The following is a 19,653-nucleotide window of genomic DNA, read 5'->3' as shown; positions in this document are numbered from 1 at the left end:
ATGAGGCAATCAATGTTGGAATAATTTAGTGTCACCATCAGGTTCCTTGGGAAGAGTGCAGGAGGGGCTGGCTACCTATCACACCCTTCCTCACCAAGGTCAAGGTAGCGATTGTGGCTGACAATGCCAGCTCCGGAGATGAGCACCATATGCTGGGGTGCCCACCCATGCAGTGGGAAATGTAACTCCTGAGAGCAACACAGCTACTGGTAGAGATGCTCATCTCCGCAGTTAGGACTTTTCCTGTGGAGTTTGCTGCCTCCCTTGGGGAGGCAGGGATCAATGGAGCAACCACGGGTCCTTGTGCTTTTCTGACTCTGCTGGGACATAGAATTGTCCTGGCAGACTGGGGATGTTTCTGTTGCAGTTCAGAGAAACTGGGGTGGGGGCTTTACCTCTTTGGGATTAGGATGCCTTGTGTTTTCAAGCTGGAGACAGTGGAGGCTGAGTGGTGGTTGAGCTCACCAAGAGGGTGGCATCAATAGGAGTAGAGCAGGGATTGCCAGGGCCACGGGCTGCCCTACAGAAGATGGCTGAATCCTACCCAGGAGGTGTCTGTGGGGACTGTATCCCCAGGCGGGATCAATCACTGAGGTTTTTCTAGTGACAACACTGACTTACATCAGGGTCGGAGTGTGTTGCAATTCATCACCTCAACTGTCCCCTTGGTGGTGGTGCCCCTCTACATGGCGGTGTCCCGTGCAGCTTGTGAGAACGCGTGGCTGGGCCTGTGAGCTGGAGCCTCCGCTCTCTGCTGGCAGATGGGCTAAAATAGGAGTTGAAACATTCAGCGCTTCTGGAAAGAAAAATAAACTCCCAGGCAAGTGCCAACTGCCGCAACCATTTTGGCAGAGTACCGTTATGCAGGGGGGTGGGGGTGACAGCCTCATGGTCAACGGGAACATCCATAAGTGGAAACAGCCCCAGCCCAGGCTATCTGCACTCACAACCTGCCCAGCAGCATTCAGGCTTGTGCCTTCGCCTCCCCCAGCTGCAGGCAGACGTGGGCTGTGCAGTTGGAGGCAGGTAGAAGGCACCCTGCCCATGGCACATGGGCTGGCACCTCTCCTCCTCCCCATGATATTTCTTTGCCACCCTCTGAGTACACGCACACACACATCCTACGGCTCTGACGTTATTCTCCTTTGGTTGATATGAAGGACTCAAAAATGTCCATTTTAGGGTTTTTATATTTTGGGAGGCAGACTGAAAAATCTTTTCATGGTCAGTGACAAGCAGCTTATGGGAAACAGATGAACAATACTCCCAGGAATTCGTCTTATTGCTGCCTGTGTTTAAAATCTAAAGTTAGAAAGGGAAGGGGGGAAAAAAAAATAAAGTTTTGTAGGCTGAATTCCAGTTCAGTGCTATGAGAGACAGTCTCTGCAGCTCTCCCTGTATGGATACAGAGCTCAGATGGTAGAAGTGGGCATGGAAAGCTTGGCCGGGCACAGATCTGATTTGGAGTGAGGCCCTGCTCCCCTGCTGGGAATTTGCTGATCCTCTCAAAGGGTTTGGTCTTTCCTGGAGCCCAGAAAGAAATGGCAAGTGCACCCAGAGGCCGACCTGCTGTGAGAGTCTTTGCATGGTGCACCCCCCTCCAGGTCTGGTGGCTCTTTGCAAAGGAGACCACGTTCCTCTGGTCTCTCCCACTGGGGAGAAGTGATTTGCTTCCAGGCAGCCTGATGGTGATGGAGGACTTGGTGACCACCCTCAGCCAATGCTGGTGTGTGCAGCAGGGTCGGTCTGCCTGGCTGCCACCTTTCCCAGCATCGTAGATGTGACTGTGTAGGTCCTACAGGATGGATGCCCTGGACCTGCCCAGTCCTGGCTGCTGGACCTTTCCTCTAAGCCTTGTGCTGCTGCCTGCAGGGCTATGCCTGGTTGTGTCTGTAGGCAGAAGCCATCCTGAAGCTGGGAAGGGAGAGCTGCAGCTCCCTGTAATAAATGGCAAGAGGGACTGATGGCCCAAGTGGTAAATAAATCTTGTGGGCTGAGTGATATAATAAAGCACTTGACCTTTGCCCTGGTGGTTTATTTTGTAATCAGTGCCCAGCAATTGATTTATGGGATAATCAATCTCTCCTTCTCTCCCTTCCTCTGGCCTTGGCGTTGCCTGCACCATGGTCCTTGCTTCTGAGTGATGACTCCAGGCTACAAGCAGTGCCCAGAGACAAGGCTGCCTACCTCTGCCCCCTTCTGTCCCCCATGCCCAGCTCAGGAGTGGACGTGCTATTTACAGCCTCATCTGCCCAATAAACATTTATTAGGTAGCTCTCATCCCTCTTGCAGGGGCAGCCCTCTTCACCTTGCCAATCTGCAGTGCTCCTGGCCTGACAATTGGCTTCCCAGCACCTCAGTTTATAACTCCTGCAACAAATTGTCCTGAATGAAAGGCTTTCATGCTTTGTGATGGATTTCCCTCACATAAATTGAGGCTGTGAGCATCCTTGCTCTTCCCAGGGATGCTCTACACTGGGAAGCTGCAGCTGGAGCAGTGAAGCTTGTGCAGGGGCAGAATTCATGCCCAGGAGATGCAAGTCTCTGATGCGTGTTCACAGTGTGGCTGCGAGTCCCCAGGGCTTCAGACAAAGGGCAAAGCGAAGTGCTGATCAGTAATGTGCAAGTAACTTCCTCCCTGGCTATAATGCACAATTTTTCATCTTTGTGGCTGTTGTTCTCCTTTCTCTTGCGCTGGCTTGTGTCTTTTCTACTTAGCGCTATGCTGCCTGACAGCTAGATGCAGCTGCAATCTGGATGGGGGGGCAGGCAGATGGGAAGGACCGTGGCGTGCCTTGGGATGGGGCTAGCAAGGATGGGGGCTGTGTCCTCCTTTGCTGTCCGGTAAATCTGTTCTTGCTGGGCCCTGGTTCCCCTTTGCTCCCTGGTTGAGAGGCTGGCGGGATCCTCGCTGCTCTGATAGCTGCTGTGTGGCCAAGTCTGTCCAAGCAATTGATGGAGACCTTGGAGGGATCTCATAAATATGGTACCATAAGGAATGAAAAGAGAACAAGTTAGGGAGCTCAGTGTGTAGCGGGTCTCTGACGAGGAGCAGGTTCACCCAGTCAGAGATAGCTTGAGGAAGGCATTTCGGTGCCAATTCCAGACGGATGGCGTTTGTGATGAGCCAGTGAGATATGAGCAAAGGAGGAAAGGTCTGAATCTCACTAGGCTTTACTGGCAGAGATGCAGCAGGGCTGAGGCCCTAAGTTCCTGAAAAGCTCTGGAAAATTCTTCCCAATTTTAATAGCATTAAATTCGGGCCCAGATTTCTTTCAGAGACTGATCCTAGTGATGCAAGATTACCAAGACCTGTGTGTCTTCCACCCACCCTGAGGATATGATATCATGTACCATGCTATGGGCAACCATGGTGAAATGGTGGCACCAGGAGAGCTGCCTGCATTGATGGAGACCTGTGGGATGGACTGAGGGGAGCTATGGTGGATATAAAGTGCTCTGAGCAGGAGGCTGCTGGGGAGACAGAGCCCCAGCCCCATGACACGTAGGGCACAGCTCTCTGTGTGAGGGAAGCTGTAATCCTGAGGGGATGCTGTGTGGGATGTGGGGCTGCGATCATTCCTAGTGATGGCACCTTTTCTTGGAGTTTGTTTTTAAACATCTCCTTCTTCCTTATGGGAAGTATTTTCTTATATCTATTCTAAACTTGCCCTTCTCTTATTTAAGGCCATTCCTTCTTGTAATACATCATCCTTGGTCAGCCTTAAAGGTTGGCAAACCCTGAGGGAAGAAAGGAAAGAGTTATAATGTCTGAGGGACTAAAGGTTTGATTTGGATGCAACCACATTTATTCAGCAGCAAATTACATCTTCAATCAAACCAATGCAAATCAGGCTCCCACTTCAGTCTATTTGTTTGGACTTAGTGAGTGCAAGGGGATTCATTATTTCTTGTTCTTCCTTCCATCCCGCAAAGTTTATATGCGCATGTGTGGACTTGCGCACGTATGGACTTGCGCACTCTCGTCTGTAAAAACCCAGTTCCTCCCAAGGTACATGATGATCTCTGGGTGCAGGTAGAGCCTGTATCTCTTGGGAGAGCAGTAGGAAAACAGCAGTTTCTGCCTAGGATGGTACTATGTGAAGGAAGGGAAGGGCACCTCAGAGCTGCAATTAGAACTCTCTGAATAATTCAGTTTTTCGATGTGGCGTCTTAAGCAGAACAGTTAAAAAATGTCTCGGGGAGACTGACAGTGATCCCTTTCCCCTCACACACACCCCGAGGAAGAAACAAGCTATAAAAATCCATTTCATTTGTTTGGGGTCACTTCATTTTTCTTCTTGTTTGTGCATGCTGGCTCACTTCCTAAGTGAAAAGTGCTCTGTTTCAGAAATGCCCAGGGAAAAAAAAATCAGGTCTGAAATTTCCATTTTCACTTCTTTTTCTGAAGTTCCTCTCCGAATTTGACCTGTACATCTCTGGGCTGATATGAAACCTCCATTTTAGGGGGGAGAGGGGAAAGGTAAATCCATTGCTTTTATGAACAGTTTCCCTTGCCTTTGTCCCAGTCTGCCCTGGACATCTGTGTGTCTGTCCCTGCCTGAGCCTGCTATGAAGCCTCTGTAAGTCCTTCTCCTGCACCTCATGCCCTACAAGAGGACTGGGGACTTGCCCAAACCCTGAGTCATGCATGGGCAGAGCCACCCATCCCATGATGCAGCCTTGCTGACTGGGAGCACGCCGGCTCCCAGTGCGTAGGGAGCGACACAGCCCAAACATGAAAGCAGCAATCCGATTTCCCCCGGGCAGAGGGAGGCTTCTTCCCTTGTAGTCGTCCTTTGTTTCTGGAATAACCATGACAGTGTTTGCGGAGAAGAACCTGCTTGTGGGTTTTTTGTGCTTGATCTGCTCTGACGCAAGGCAGGGAGGTGAGTGGGTGCACGCTGTGTCCTTCAGTGCTCCCGAGCTGCCTGCGTGCTTGTACCCCTTGCACACCAAGGCACTGATCCTGCACACACTCACACACGGGCTTAATTCCTTGCACTGTCAAATTCAGTAAAACTCGACTGGTAAAGCACAGGAGATGTTTGTGAGATCTGGACTTCTGGTGGTAAGCCCTTCGAGGCTAGAAGTGTCTTTATGTTGTATGTGTGTTGCGCAGGGTTTTTGTTCCTGCTTGCAGCCTCCTGTTGCCCCTGCCTACCAAGTCCGATCTGGATTCACTGCACAGAGTGTTTTGAGCTGAAAACAGCTCAAAGCACCTCCTGAAAACGGTAGGAAAAATTTCCATGCTGAGGATAATGAGCAGTGAGTGCAGAGGAGAGACACAGCGGGAATTCCTCTCTCCTAGAAAGTTGCTCTGAGCCTGAATTTCAGTGCCACAAAATCCTTGGAGGATTTAGTACATGGGTCTGGGTTTGTTGGTTTTTTTCACTTCTGAATCGGGTCAAAAAGCCTTGCCTTTTTTTATGGATCCAAAATTGTGCACAATATTATTTCAGAAACACTGCAACGGCCGTGTGCCTAGTGCTACGCCAGTTGCCAGGGGGTGGCTAGGAAGGGGACCAGCAGGCTTCCCTTGGAACATGCTTACATTATCAGGACTAGTTCCTTGGGGCTGGTGTTGTCTGGCAACGGTGTGTCTCTCAAAAATGTGTGCAAGTGGTGCCAGGGAGGATAGCAGGGAGGCTCATAACTGGTACAACACACGTGAGGCTGAGATGTTTGCCCTCTTCTTGAGCTGAAACCTGCTGGTACGGGCAGAGTGGTGGGTTGGCCAAGCCCGGCTTTCATGGATGAGCACAGACCTCTAGATGCTGGACCCTGATTCCTCTATCATCCCCAGGTTATCTCCTGGCAGAAGCAGAGCTGAGAGTTTGCAGACTTTTCCCCTGACTGCCAGCAAAGCCCACTGTGAACACCAGGTCCTGCACACAACCAGCTCTGGGCTAGCATGTGGCAGCAAAGACCTCACAAGCATCAAATGACTTCCCGTGCTTTCAGAGGGGCATGTGGCCCCCAGTGTCAGCTAGTTACCAAGGTCCCTGGACCCATCCCTCTTTTCCAGGGACCTTGCTCACTTTAGGCAAGGGGAGCTCATCTCCGAGTTCCTTGTCTCTGTCCCAAGTAGCCCAGAAGTTGTTTCATTTACCTTTTGTAGATTCTCTGCCCTGTAAATATTTGCTTGTAAAGCCAAAGTTATAGACAGTGTTATTTATGCGGAGGAAATGGATATTTAAGGCTGCATCACTTTGTTATCGCCCACGTTTTTTCCAAAGGGCAGACCCCTTTTTATAGGGCAGCTGCTGCCATTATCAGGATCTCTGAGCCGGCTGGTTTAGGGCTTTGCCTCCTGATGCTTCTCACCTGGTTGGCCTGTGGGAGGCTTGGCTGAGCTTGCAGGGGGGTGCAGTGACTTTTTCCTTGCGCTGTGATTCCCTGCCTCTTTCCCCTTTGATCTTCCCTTCCCAGACAGGTCTGATTTTCTTCCCTTCTACCTAAGACCCTATCAGCCCTCCCCCCGCTTTTTCCCCCCCAATTCCCATGGCTTTTTGAATGTGCTGTCGATTACTGCTGGCCAGCTCTGCTCCTCTGGTTCCAGCATGGGGCTGGCCCCGTGCCCTGCTTTCCCCGATGCTGATGAGCTCTCCCTGGCAACAGCTCTGCACCGGCAGGATGTTTCCCTCCTCCTGATCCCTCGTCCCACAGACCTCTTGAAGACCTGTCCTCCCTTGGCAACCCAAATAGTCTTTCCTGGTTTTCTGTCTATCTCTTTGTTTGTCTTGTCTGTCTGAAGACCACCTTCATCATGCCGGCAGATGGTTGGGTTCAGGAATGGCTCCCCAGAGCCCATCTTCAGTTGCCATCACCTCCTGCGCTGCCTGGACTGAATATCAGCATCCATGTGCAAGCTCCACTTGGGTAACTGAAGGTTATCCCAATCCAAGGGCCAGCTTGGTGTTGCCTGCGGGTGAGATGGCTGTGCTCAGCCTGCCTCATTCCCTCATATCGGGTTGCTAAGGTACAGCTAAAACTCTCATCCAGAGTGTCATCATCTCACGGCTCAATTCCTGCAACATCCTTTTCTCTGGCCTTGACAAATGCAATCTTCTCCCACTCCTGCCTGTTCAGAGCTCTGCTGCAAGGATCATTTTCCTCGCCTGTCATTTTGCTTGTGTCACCCATGCTTTACTTGCTTTTGCTGGTTCCTGCTGGCAAACAGCAGTTACCTGTCTCTGCTCTCCAGGCCTTTCACAGCTTTCTTTCCTGTTAACCTCGTAGTCCCTCTCCACACGTGGTTTCTCACTGTCAGTCAGCCTCTGGTGACAGCCTCTGCCAGCACTCACTGTGTCTCCCAGCACACAGCTCTCTGCTTTCTGCCTCAGTGCCTCTTGCTTGAAGAGGAGCTCTGAGATGCACCCTGCAAGAAATGTTTCCCTGCCCTTCGCCCCTCCTTTGCCAGCCTCTGTCCCAAACTGGTGACGATGGCTCAGGTGCAAGTGTGGGAACCACCTGTCTGACAGGCAGCGACCCTGTTTTCTCCTTCTGGCTCTTATCTTCTGCTTAGGTTGAAGACCTTTGGGGCAGGGCCTTTTTTAGCAGTGGTTGCCTAAAGAACTACAAGCTTGTGAGATCCTCCTGGCTCTGTGCATGTGTGATGTGTCTGTCCTGCTGCCATGCTTTATGGAAGCAATGGTGAATTCAAGCTGGATTTGGCAGGCTGGGATGTTAGGTTCCTCCGGGTTTAGTGAAAAGAGGTGTCTGGATACTGGAGAGGGACCTTCTCTGGCACCCAGAGATGGAGGCTTGCTTTGCACTGGGTTTGTACAGCTCAGTGCTGATGGTGGGGGGCAGGTTGAGCCCCTGCCCCTTCCTGCTTGCTGCCTGTTCCGTTGTGCCTGGAGCGAAGGGTGCAGGCAGCCGGCCCAGGAGAGCTTCCCTGGCCCTGAAGCTTGCTGGTGGCTGAGGGACACCCCAGGGCAGCATTTGCTATTGCAGACTGAGTCCAGCCCCAGACGCTACCCGCCTGGGCTAATCTGGAGCACGGGCAGGGGCGCAGTGATCCTGAGCAGGACGTGGAGCGCCGCTCTGTACCGCAAGTGTGGGAGGGAGATAAAAACGCATCAATGGTTTCATCTGCCCTTATGGATTTTTCCACCATATTTTATAAGCGTTCATTTTTATTTATGTGAGGTTAAAGTCAGTCCAATTTGGAAATCAACTTGTCTAAGGAGCTCCCCTCAGATCTTATTAGCTTCATGTAGTATTTCTATTCATTTTTGCTAATACCGTTCACCAGGCTGGCTGCGGAGGTGGCTGCGGGAGATGGTAACCCTCTCCTTGCCAGGCCACTGCAGCCATCAGCCTGGTGGCTGTGGGGTTGGCTGTGGGAGTGGCAGGATCTGGCCATGCAGTGAAGGGCTGGGGCTCCCAGCTTTCCAGCTTCCAACGGGGGGGGGGCGCAGTTTCTGACATCTGCTCCCATGTAGTCCCCCTTGCTGCACTCAGCATCACTGGCAGCCCACCTATCACTGCCGGCACAGAGGGTGTCTTTACCTGCCAGCAATGGAAATCAGTGGCTGGTTTGGACAGAGAACAGTTAAGAAGCACTTGGGCTAGCCTTGTAATTAGAGAAATTCCTGGAAGTAAAAAAAAAAAAATCCATTGAGGGCTTTTAAAGGAGAGATAGGATGCCTGACTCAGGAAGTCCTTCAGCCGCAGATTGCCGGCGGCTGGAGGAGCATCCTGGGGAGGTATCAGTGCACGCTTGGCCAGCTTTTACACCCGTCCCCTGGCATTCACTGCTGGGCCTTGCCAGAGAGGATATTGGCAGGACGGACATCTGTGCTGGAGCTAGCAGGCTCCACTTGCCTTCCTGAGGCATTATTTCAGTAACCCCAAAGGAGCTGGCTGCAGCCAGGATTGCAGCGTTAAGGTGAGGGTCAGATGTCAGCCCCAAGCGGGAGCGGTGGTGGCCACCAGGGCAGGATGCATACCTCCCTGTGCCGGTACCACAGCACGCATCTCCTGAAGCACCCCGGCAGCAGAGTCACGGCTGCCCCTTCTCTCCCCTGCCTGTGATTATTTATTGAAGTGGTTTGATACTGGGTGACTGTAATTAAAAGAAGAAAAATACACACAATAAAATGATTTCTAAAATGGCAACACGCTGGATGCAGTGAAGCAAGGAATGTATTAAATATTTATTGCCACTGGTCTGCTGGGGGGGAAAAATTAAAATTATTTAGCCTGAGAAAAACATTTTAATTATTTAATTTGAGGGGAAACCTCCCCCACAGCCCTCCTTAGTACTAAGCCCCAGACAAATGGCAGCATAATGTAAGGTTTGATTAAAATCTGAATGGGATGAAGGCCTGGTGGTTGGAACAAGGGATGGAGAGCCACGTGGTTGCCATTCGAGCCTGAGGTCCCCCTGCTCTGCCATGGCAGGTCTGTGTGTGTGATCCTGCATCTCGCAGGGGTAATTCTTTCTCTCAAGGGGTGGTTCATGTTTGGCAGCAGTTAGCCAGGGATTTGCTCTGCACGTGGGAGCCTGGGCTCAGGACAGGAGCTGCTGGGTGCATCAATCACAGTGTAGGAAGTTGCAGCAAATTACCGTGACCCGCCATCTGCAGCTTGGACCCGTGGGTTGCTCTGAAGAGCTTCACTGGGGCAGGAGCTCTGGTGTGTCTGTCCCAGCAGCCCAGCTCCACCGTGCAGGCTCTGCTAGGCTAGACTAGGCTCACCCCGCACCAAGCATCTATCTTGTGCGTGGCACAGGGCTCACACTGTGCAAACAGTCCATGAGGCTGTTCGAACACCCGTGTCTCATGGCATTCACATACTGCAGACGCGAGGCTTTTCCTGAAAGCCTCTGCGCTCCTCTGCAGGAAAGGCGTTGGGGCCGGTGCCCTATTGGCACGTCCACTTGAGACTGCAGCTAAGGATCTTCCAGCTGCATATCACAGATTGCGAAGTATGAAGTGTGGGGTCTGGCAGCAGCTGATTGTTTTCTGTGAGAGGAGGGGCTGCGATTTTTCCCTTGTGTCTCCAGATTGACAGTCTCTCATTATTAGCCCCCTGGAAACAAGCACTTTGACTGAAAGAGCCATCCCAGCCTTCACTGTAACAATCAAAGTGGCTCAAGAATAAACATGGCTTGGCAAGAATAAACACAAATTGCAATGCTTGCTGTGAACAGTGATATCCAAGGGAACAAACATCAAATGAAGGATTATCCCTGTTTGCAAGGAAGCTCTTCTAGCAAGAGATTGAATAAGGACCATCTGCAGCCCAGAGCAAAGGGACTACCAGGAGAACCTGTTCATGCCATCAGGAGCTCTCCTGCTTGAAGCTCGCATGGTGTCCTTTAGGCACTGTCTGGTTTTACTTCATATGCTCTATTGACTGCTGGAGCCCTGAGCTCTTTGCAGCTACCTCCAGCTTGCAGACAGCGTGGGCAAGCCCAGAAAGCCCAAGGAGGGGAGTTGTGTGGGAGGAGGGTTAGAGAGGATGAGGAGAGCTTCCCTGAGGCAGGCAGGTGGGGCAGGTATTGGACTTGGCTGGGCTGGCTGCTAGCAAAAATGCTGAGCTCCCGTGGGAGCTGGAGGAAGAATGCACCAACCAAATCCTGTGGGAAGCTCTGCTTTCTGCTCCTGACACTAACGCTGCCAGTCTTAAGGCAGGAGCCCTAAAGGCAGCTCTTAACCAGCAGCCATCCCCCTGCCGTTTGCGGGAAGTGAGCACGAGCAAGCCCTCCTCCCCAGACCCTCACTGAGAGACAGCCTGCGTGACATAAATCAAATTTGGAGGCACAGAGGTTCCATAAACAAGCTTATTTTCTGAAGCCAAGTCCCATTATGTTATCTGTCACTTTATTGGGGTTTCTGAGCCATTTATTTTTATGTATATACATCGGAGCTGGTGAGCCAGCATTGGCCTGAGAGTATAAAGCTGACAAGACACGGTAGCGGCGTGTGAAACCTGTCAGCAGAGCAGCCGCCTGTGAAATGAACACGAGAGCCGACGCCGACGATTTTATTTACGGGAAACCTCGGGTAGTGCGTGCCGGAGCGGTGGGTGCCACTGGGCACGCGCCCAGCCCCCGGCAGCGCTGCCCCGCTGCTGCCGGTCCTGAGCCCTCTGAGAGGGACCGGTACCAGACCCATCACAGGCAGGGATAAGGTCTCCAGGCAGCTGGAAATGAGATTTTCTTCTTAAGAAATATCTTAAGCTGCTGAAATACTGTGGCCACCCAGAATCCATATAAGAGGGCAAATTTTCTTGGGGTGGAAGGAAATTAGTACGGTTTTGCAACACTTTGCCTTCTAGTGTTATCTTCTTGGTAATTGTTCTCTTAATGTTTTGTTTATTTCTTCGTATTTAAGATGAACTCAGATTTAGTGTGAGGATTAGTTCTGAAATGGGAAAACTGGCATTTCCCTGTCTAAAAAAAGTAGGGCTGTTAAATGTTTTTGAAACTTTTTTCCCCAATTATTTTACACCGGGAGCAACATTTTGCTAAACTAAATAGCCTTTACAAAAGCCTAAATGAATAATTGTTTCTGTCATGTTCCAGGAGAAAAGTATTTAGATCAGCATTTTTTCCTCTCAGTTGGAGCAAACATTTTGGATGTGAGATAGTTTTATGGGTCATTGAAAACCCTAAAGAATCATCTAGATTGTTATCAGGGTGACAGTACAAAACATGGACCCTACTCTTGCCCTATTTTGACCTTGCTGTAAGTCCTCTGGTTTACCGCAGAGAGGATGTTGCTGTTGTGTTCTGGTCCTTCAGCAGGCAAAAAGTGCTTGGTGCACCTGTGTTGCTTCGGAAAGGCAGTCGGAGGTTGTGAGCGGCTGTGTTGCCTGTGGAGGTTGGTGCTCCCTGGCTACTCTTGCCAAATTTTCAGCCTGGATGAATATATTCACGCTTGCTGTGCCAGCCCTCTCCATTTCAGTGATACCCTGGCCAAAGCTGGCACGTGGTGGGTTGGTAGCCACCAGCGTGGGCTGTGTGCCACCCCAGCACAGGCTGCATTTCAGCACGGGGAGGTGAATGTTATGGCATGCGCCTGGCAGAGGAAAGGGTCAGCAGAAGGCACCGTGCCGTGTGGCGGTCCCGCTGCTGCAGGGAGAGCAGGGGCCCTGCGGGGCTGGCCCTGCGTGAGCATGTCTCTGATGCATAAAACCTGGTTAGGTTCTGTTTGGCAGGAATAATACTTAAAATTTTAATCTAGACTCCCACCCTGTCTTCATGGTTCGTGAGCAGTAGCAATGTGTTATCTTCCTAGAGCCATTCGGGAAAATGCCTCTGGAGCAGCTGTGTGTCTCATGGGTGCCCCAAGGACAGCTGAAGGCCGTGGGTTAGATGGTGGCATTTTTCCTCCTCAAAGCAGCAAGCCCTGACCTGTTTGCAGGAAGTTTCCCAGTACTGCTCTGCCGCCCGCTTAAAAGCGAGTAGTATTATTTTAATCCTCAGCTTTCTCTCTGGTTTGTGTGAGGAGCACGTTTCCTTCCCTGGTTTGACTTGCAGCCTCTTTCCCAGCACAACGTGTGCCAGCCAGCTGCAGGAAGGGCCTCGTCTCCCTTCTCCTCCATGAGTGAGAGCAGGCAGCTCTGCCTGATTGATATGCTGCCTTCCAGCCTGGATCATTCCTCTGCAGGTCTGTCTCTCACCTGCCTGGGCACTGCTAAATCTTCCCTGGAAGGAACAGCTATTCGTCAAGTGAAATAGGAAGGTTTGAGTCTTACGTTCCCTGAGGCCACTTAGCAGGGCTCTGGCTGCTCTCTGGACACTTGCTTTTCTGCACCAGCATGGTACGAGTGAGAATGAAGGCCATGAAACTTTTCTGGAAAGACAGCTGCCTTCAGCCTGCCCTATGTCAGCACCGCTGCTGTGATCCCTCATGGCGAGCACCACACGTGCACCTTGTTCCCCCTGGCCTGGAAAGGTGTAACGTGCCCCGGGTTTACCCTCTGTGGAGCAACGTCTGTGGTCCACGTGCCATCGCCTCATTCCTTTGTGCGTCTCTGCACTGAGCCGCTTATTGACTAGGAGCATAATTGTGCTGCATCATGTCTAATTGGTTTGCTCTGTCATTCTCCATTTGCTTTCTCTGTCTGCGCCCTCCCTGCTCCCCTCCGTAAATGTGCCGAGCTGTGAGCGTGAGCAGGGCACGAGGCCACAGTCCTGATTGCTGAAGGAAAAAAAGGCACCCAACTTCCTCCTTTCTTCTCCTAAATTCAAATGACAAGAAACAGAGGAAAACAATTTTGCAAACCCTTGGCAGAGGTCCAGCTCTGATAAAGAGCCGTAATTAATCTCCCCAGCTTTATTAGAATATCATTACAATTAACTCAGCAATCTTCTGTTGATCAAAGCCATTGTTCCCTGCAGAGCAGAGGGAGCCAGTGTGAGCCTGGATTGTGCGGTGCTTAAAAGCACCTAGAGCTGGATCGCTCCTGCCAGCCCAACAGCAGCCGCCCTGTGCTCCCGGCTGGCGGCACAAGGACCGGCAGAGGTGTGGGCAGGAGAGCTGTGCTGGCACAGCCCTCTGTCCTCATCCTGGCTCTTGAGCCACTTGCAGCTTTGATTTTTTTTTCAGCTGCTCTTCTTTGTTGAGCTGTTATAGCCCAGATCCCTTGCAGGCACCTAGGTGTCCCTCATTCCCGATGTAGATGCTTTTGGGTCCAGCCTTTTAAGCGCTGGGTTTATTCCTTTGTGTGTATTCACACAGCTCTTCGCGTGCCTGCTTCCTAGCCTCAGCTGGAGGTACGGTGACTGCTGCAATAATACAGCTAACAGCAGCATAGCACGTAAAGAAACCAGGGGAAACATTTGTGGAAGCCACATTTGAAAGAAAGGAGAGTTGTCAGAATGAAGCTTCATAAGCTCTGCAGTTAAATAGCCCAAGATGCATGCTATAGAAAAGCAGAGAAAATGAGCACCGTTAAACTACCCCTTTCCTCCTTTTCAAACTGTTCTTTTAATATCGGGTATTTATCTGTAATTTAAGCCCATGATTAGTTTTATCAAAAAGATAGTTCTGAGGCAGAGATCTTAAAAATGATTAGGTGTGTGTTTGAAAGACAAGAACAGCTCCACTTCCCCTGCAGGATAAAGACGTATCTGTGTGCTGCCTTGAGCATCCATCTGTGAGGGCCTTGTGCCAGAAGGAACCTTCTGCTTCTACACAGATCCCGACTCACCCCAGTCATTCAGGGCACTTCTCATTCTCCTTTGAAGGTGCCAGAGCCAGACCCTCTTGTCGCTGGGCAAGATTGTTTGTCTGAGGTGATTTTGTGTCTCTTCTTCCTCATCACGCTTCTGCTTTTGAAAAATACTCTCAGCTTTGGTGCTGTCACTGGGGTCCTGACAACACAGCATTACTGACAGCTCAGGGTGCGTGGACCTGGAAACACCTGGGGCATAGAGGCATTTTGCAGTTTTGCTTCAAGAGCATCCCATCAGAGAGCCTTGCCATGGAGGACGCTGGAGAGCCTGCAGCCCGTTCCCTATCTACTCCTGCCTCTTTCTGCATGGTGGCAGCCCTCTGCCAGGCTGGAGCAATGCCCAGGGACTCTTCTGCTCTCTGGTTGTTGGTACAGAACCAAGGAGGTTTGCTGCAGGGCAAACAGCCTGGCCCTGCCTCTGTTTTCAGCCTGATGTAAGGTGGCACAGGTGGAGGTTTTATCCCTAGAATGGCTCTGCCACAAAGGATTTATATGCTGTAAGCAGACACAGTGAGTGTGAAGCCATGCTATGGCTACACAGAGAAAGAGAAGCGTGGGAATTTAAAAAGCTTTGGGTCTCTTCTCCTGTGGTTTCTGGAGCGGGTCGCAATGGGCAGGCAAGCAGTAGTGGAAAAGGCGATGCTAAGCTGCCTCGCCAGTCTGCCTGGGAAGCATTGTTAGATGAAGGCATCTGAAGCCCTCACTCTTGCTTTTTGTCCTGAGTTCTCATCTGTTTGAATTGTCAACACTTATGAGCCCTGGGAAAAAGAAAAGAGAAAGAAAAGGCAGGTCCAGGGTTGGGTCTAATCGACCTTGGCATTGTCCCTTTAAGCAGCCACCCTGGAGAAGGGAGCAGCTGCTCCAGTCCATTTGCTGGTGCAGATACAGCAATAGCAGGCAGCCAGGCAGCCCTGCCTATCTTCACCTGCTCTCTGCAAATCCTTAACCCTTCAGAGGTGGGAAAAAAGGGGCAGGACTACATTTGCAGCGTAGATTTCCCATGCACAGTGCAGGGTGTACTGAGCAAATGCCCCTTGCTGGTGGCACCAAGCACCGAGCAGGATCTGGAGGTGGCACCCACTTCTACAACTACTGCTGCAGGCCAGGGGAGTGAGTAGATTAAAAAAATGCAGACAACTTCAAGGAAGTAAAGGTTTGTTAAGGACTAATAAGAAAATGGTGCAGAGACACTGCATGGCTCAGAAGCTCTCTAACCTCAGGTTGCCTGAGGCTGGGAGGGATTGCACAGAAGGAGGGTAATTGGGGTTATTCTGTACCCGCCTGGGCCTTCCTTCTGCCATAGGCATCTCCCTGCAGCCATGCCTGGGGACATGCTCCTGAGGGACACAGCCCTGGAGCTGACTCAGTGCAACCCTTCTCGGGGTGCAGACCTTCCCTGGTCCCTGAACCCTCATACAAGGGAAAGCTGAAGTTTTTCGTCTTCCCCAAGCTTGTGTCTTTGGGTATGGAAAGGAAACCTGCTGTGGCTGATGGACACCTGATCTCTCACCTCTCCAGACCACTGAGGAGGAGCTGTGGCTGGATGAGGGCTAGGTTTGCTTTCCCCGGCACGGGCGCAGAGACATACGCCCTGCAGCCTGCATCAGGGACCTGGGGCTGAAACAGTGTCCTCAGGCTGCCGCTTAGGACTCCTTTCCCAGCTCTCTTTCTCTTCCCCTTCTGTGGCTGTGGATCTGGGCAGATGACCTGAGGCAACAGAAACCCTAAGAAGAAAAACACCAAACCTGTAAAGGCCATAAAGACTGATGGCAGGGGTTGTGGCTTCACGTAAAGTGCCGTAGTCTCACTGAGGTCCTTCGCTGGTTGATCCCTAAGATGAGAACTTGTCCTTTCCCACTGTGGCTGCCAGCGCTACTCACCATGGGCGAGGGCAGGAGGAGTGGGCTGAGGACAGGAGGGGATGCTCAGCCTGGGCGAGCAGGCTCAGAGGGAGCAGGAGCTAGGGGGCTCCTCTGACAGGCTTAAAGCAATGCTTCCCTCCTCACGGCCTGTCCCGCCTTCCCTGGGAGGCAGCAAGCACTGCTCCTCCCCAAATGGCTGGGGACATTAGTCAGGCTTCCAGCGTGGCTGCCTCAGGTCTCCGAGTGAGACGCAGGGGCTGAGTGTCAGGTTGTTATTAAATATCATTAGTAAGTGACAAAACTGTGTGGAGCACTTCAGGCACAGACAATGGCTGGAGGAGGGATTGTTTGCAGCGCAGGGGAGACGAGCGAGTGAGGTCAGAGATGCCTCATTCTGGGCTCCCTCCGACTCCATCTCCTGCTTATCACCTCGAGCAGGCAGGAGGGATGGGTGTTTCCTCAGGGGGAGATGGGTTTGTAGACAACCCCTGCATGTCACCAGGGAGCCTCCAACATGCCCAAGCGTGGGGTCCCCAGGATGGCCTGTGCGTGAGGAAGGGGGACCTGTGCAGTCCCCAGATCCTCCTCTTGTATCACCCTGTTCTTCAGGGACTCCAGTATGGGGCAGGGCAGACTCCCACCCATCACGGTGGAGCTGCCCAGGGGAAAGGCTGTTTTAGCGTCTCCTCTACCTAGAGGAGGCAACTGGAAAAGAAATTTTGCAAGTGTTTTTCTTGCTAAATATTTTCCGTAGTTGGTGCTAGCTTTCCCCCAGAGAGAGCTGGAGGTGATGGAACACTGAGAAGGCAGCACCCAAACCAGCAGCCCCAGCATCTCCAGGAAAGGTGCTTGCTTGCTTCATTGCCTGGCTAGCCATGGAGCTCCAGGGAGGAGCTGGCTTTAGTGGCAGGGACACAAGCCAAAAAGCCAGAAAGCACCTGTCTAAGGGGCAAGATGAAGACAGAGGCACCTCTGGTGAACATGCCTGGAGTGGGAGCTGAGGGATGGTGAGTCGTGTAATCATCTGCTTGAAGCAATTGCAGGCCGTCAGCGGAGCGGAGAGACACTTCCTCGCGTTTATTTAAGGCGAGATGCCCTAGTTTTGTGCTTTCAGTGGAGTCCCTAATTATTCCTCAGTCTTTGTAGTGAGCTAATTAGTTTCGCAGCACTCAAGGCTGGGGAACACTGATAGGCTTGGGAAGCACAAGCTGGAGGGATGAGGAGGAGGAGGGGAGAGCTGGTGGGAGATGGCTGACTGGCAGATGGGAATGGCTGGGAGCAGGGCAGGGTTTGGAGAGCTGATGTATGATGGTCTGGGAAGGATGATGGAGGAGGGAAGAGCCATAATTTCATGTCAGGCGAGGTGCTGGAGTGTAATGATATGGAGAACACGATGAAGCGTCAGGTGGTAATTGAGGGGGGTGGCAAGGTGGGGAGAGAGCAAGAGGGATGGTCCGTGGGAGAGCAGCCACAGAGCCCAGCGTGAGGCTGGGTGCTTGCTGCAGGGCTCGGGAGGTGGGATCCTGCACGGATGGGTGCACAGCTGCATGCAGGGAAGGGCAGTAACTGTCCTCTTACATGGGTGCTTCCTTGGGCAGCACCTGTCCTGAGGTGCTGCTGACTCAGGCTTGCAGGACCAGCAGCGTTTCCCGACTGTCCCATCTCTTTTCTAGCTTAGTGGTGACACTGAGGAGCTCTGCTGGGAGAGGCCAGCTCCCGCCACAGGGAGCGGCTGGTCCACAAGCTGGATGCTCACCTTCCCACCTGATCAGAGACGGTTCTTTCAGAGAGCGCCACCACAGATGAAGGTAACCCACACTGATAACTGGGTCCACGATGCTCCCATATACACAGTTGGCTCTGGCTGGTCTGTCCCTGCAGATGCCTCACTGCTCTGACACAGGGTTGTGCTCCAGAGCCCACACTCCCTGCATCTGCACTGCGAGCCCGAGGATCACAAAGGTCTCATTCCTGCTCTCGCCGTCATTGGGAAGTTCCCAGTGGCCACCGAGTGCATGGACTGAGCGTGTGACAACTCTGAAGTGCCCAGGTGGCCGTGGATTTATTAGGGTATTATCCTACTAGTGCCGCAAATGGTGTCATCTGTCTTCTAAACTTTGCATTTTATTTCAGGGAGAGAATTTAGTATACCCAGGCAATATGCTGTAGTTTTAGCATATGATAAAGCCCTGCTGGGAAGTGTAGTTTTATTGATTTTGTTATTAAAGTGCCACTGGAATAAATTTGCTCATTTGAATGAAATGTCTTATTACCTGGGTCGTAACAGGCACATGATGAAATCTCCAGAGGGGCTGGAGCTACCTGCTGCCTGGTGATGGGGAGCTGAGACGGAGCAGCTGACAGGGACCCAGAACTGCCACCCTGCTCACCCCAAGCTGGTTCCCCCCGAGACCCCCAGCGCCTGCCCAAGTCCACCGGGAAACTCTGCTTGGAAACCTCAGGTGGGGAACAAACTGCGGTGGCAGGGGACACTATGTCTTAGTCGAGGTTCGTATTGTTCCTCTGATCCTTTGCTCAGGTAAGTACGTTGTTTTAAAGGGAATTGAGGAAAAATCTCTTTCACAGGGCAATATTTCTTTAATACCACCAGTAATGGGGGTGGATTGGGAAATGAACCGTTCCCCATTACACTGGGACCTAACTGCACAGCCCATGCTTTCCAGTTAAAATTTGATTGCCTTGAATCCTGCGGATTATGGAAAATAAGAAAAAGGCCTAGTAAAATTTATGGGTTTTAATCATAAACCCATAGAATCACAGTAAATCTATCATAAGCATGCAGATACGGACGCAGAAAAAAGAGAGGAAAGCAATAGGCCCATTTTTTCGTGGAGGAGCTGCGTGTACCTATGGCGGGGTCAGGGAGTTGGGGAGCAGGGCTGCTCCCCTGGCCATCTCGTCCGGGATGCTGAGTCCCTCAAAGCCTTCCTCCTCTGCCGTGTCCTGCAAAAACCTGGTAGCAGGGATGGCACAGCAAAGTCCATGCCCTGTCTCATGGCAAACCGGTGGAGAGCGAGGAAGGAGGAGGAGGGAAAAGGGGGACAAGGCAGGAGGGTGGGGGAAAAGAGGGAAGGAAAGGGAAAAAGGAGAAAAGGAGGTGAAGCTCAAAGGTCTTTCCCTCCTCCCCTCCATGCCACGGTGCTGCTCACCGCAGAGGGAGCAGGATGGGACCCTGCCAGGGGAGGAGGGAGGCAGAGATGTGGGGGAGAAGTGTGTGCGCAGAGAGGGGACTGCGGGAAGCACAGATGTGGCGGGGAGAGAAGAGCACCTGACAGAGAGAAATGGCAGGAGAGTGAGAGAGAAGCACAGAAGGCAGAAAGTGTTTAATTTTTTTTTTTTAAAGGAGAGAGAGCGCGATAAGCAAGAAAAAAGGGAGAGAGTAAAAAATTGACTCTGAAGCAGAGATAAGAGAGGGAGGGCAGTTAGTGAGAGAAGGAGTAAAATTAAGCGTGATAAGGCCTGCTAGAAATGGGGGAAGGCAGCAAGCCCGGGCAGCGCAGCCAGGGTCTGCAGGCAGAGAGCCAGGCGGGGCTGCGGGGCGCAGGGGGGCGAAGGAAGGGCCAGCCCGACCCCC

The sequence above is a fragment of the Platalea leucorodia genome (genome assembly GCF_965183815.1).
Source record: "Platalea leucorodia genome assembly, chromosome: 9".
NCBI classification, from domain to species: Eukaryota; Metazoa; Chordata; class Aves; order Pelecaniformes; family Threskiornithidae; genus Platalea; species Platalea leucorodia.
The sequence above is the reverse complement of the archived record's forward strand: the minus strand, read 5'-3'. Positions refer to the sequence as shown.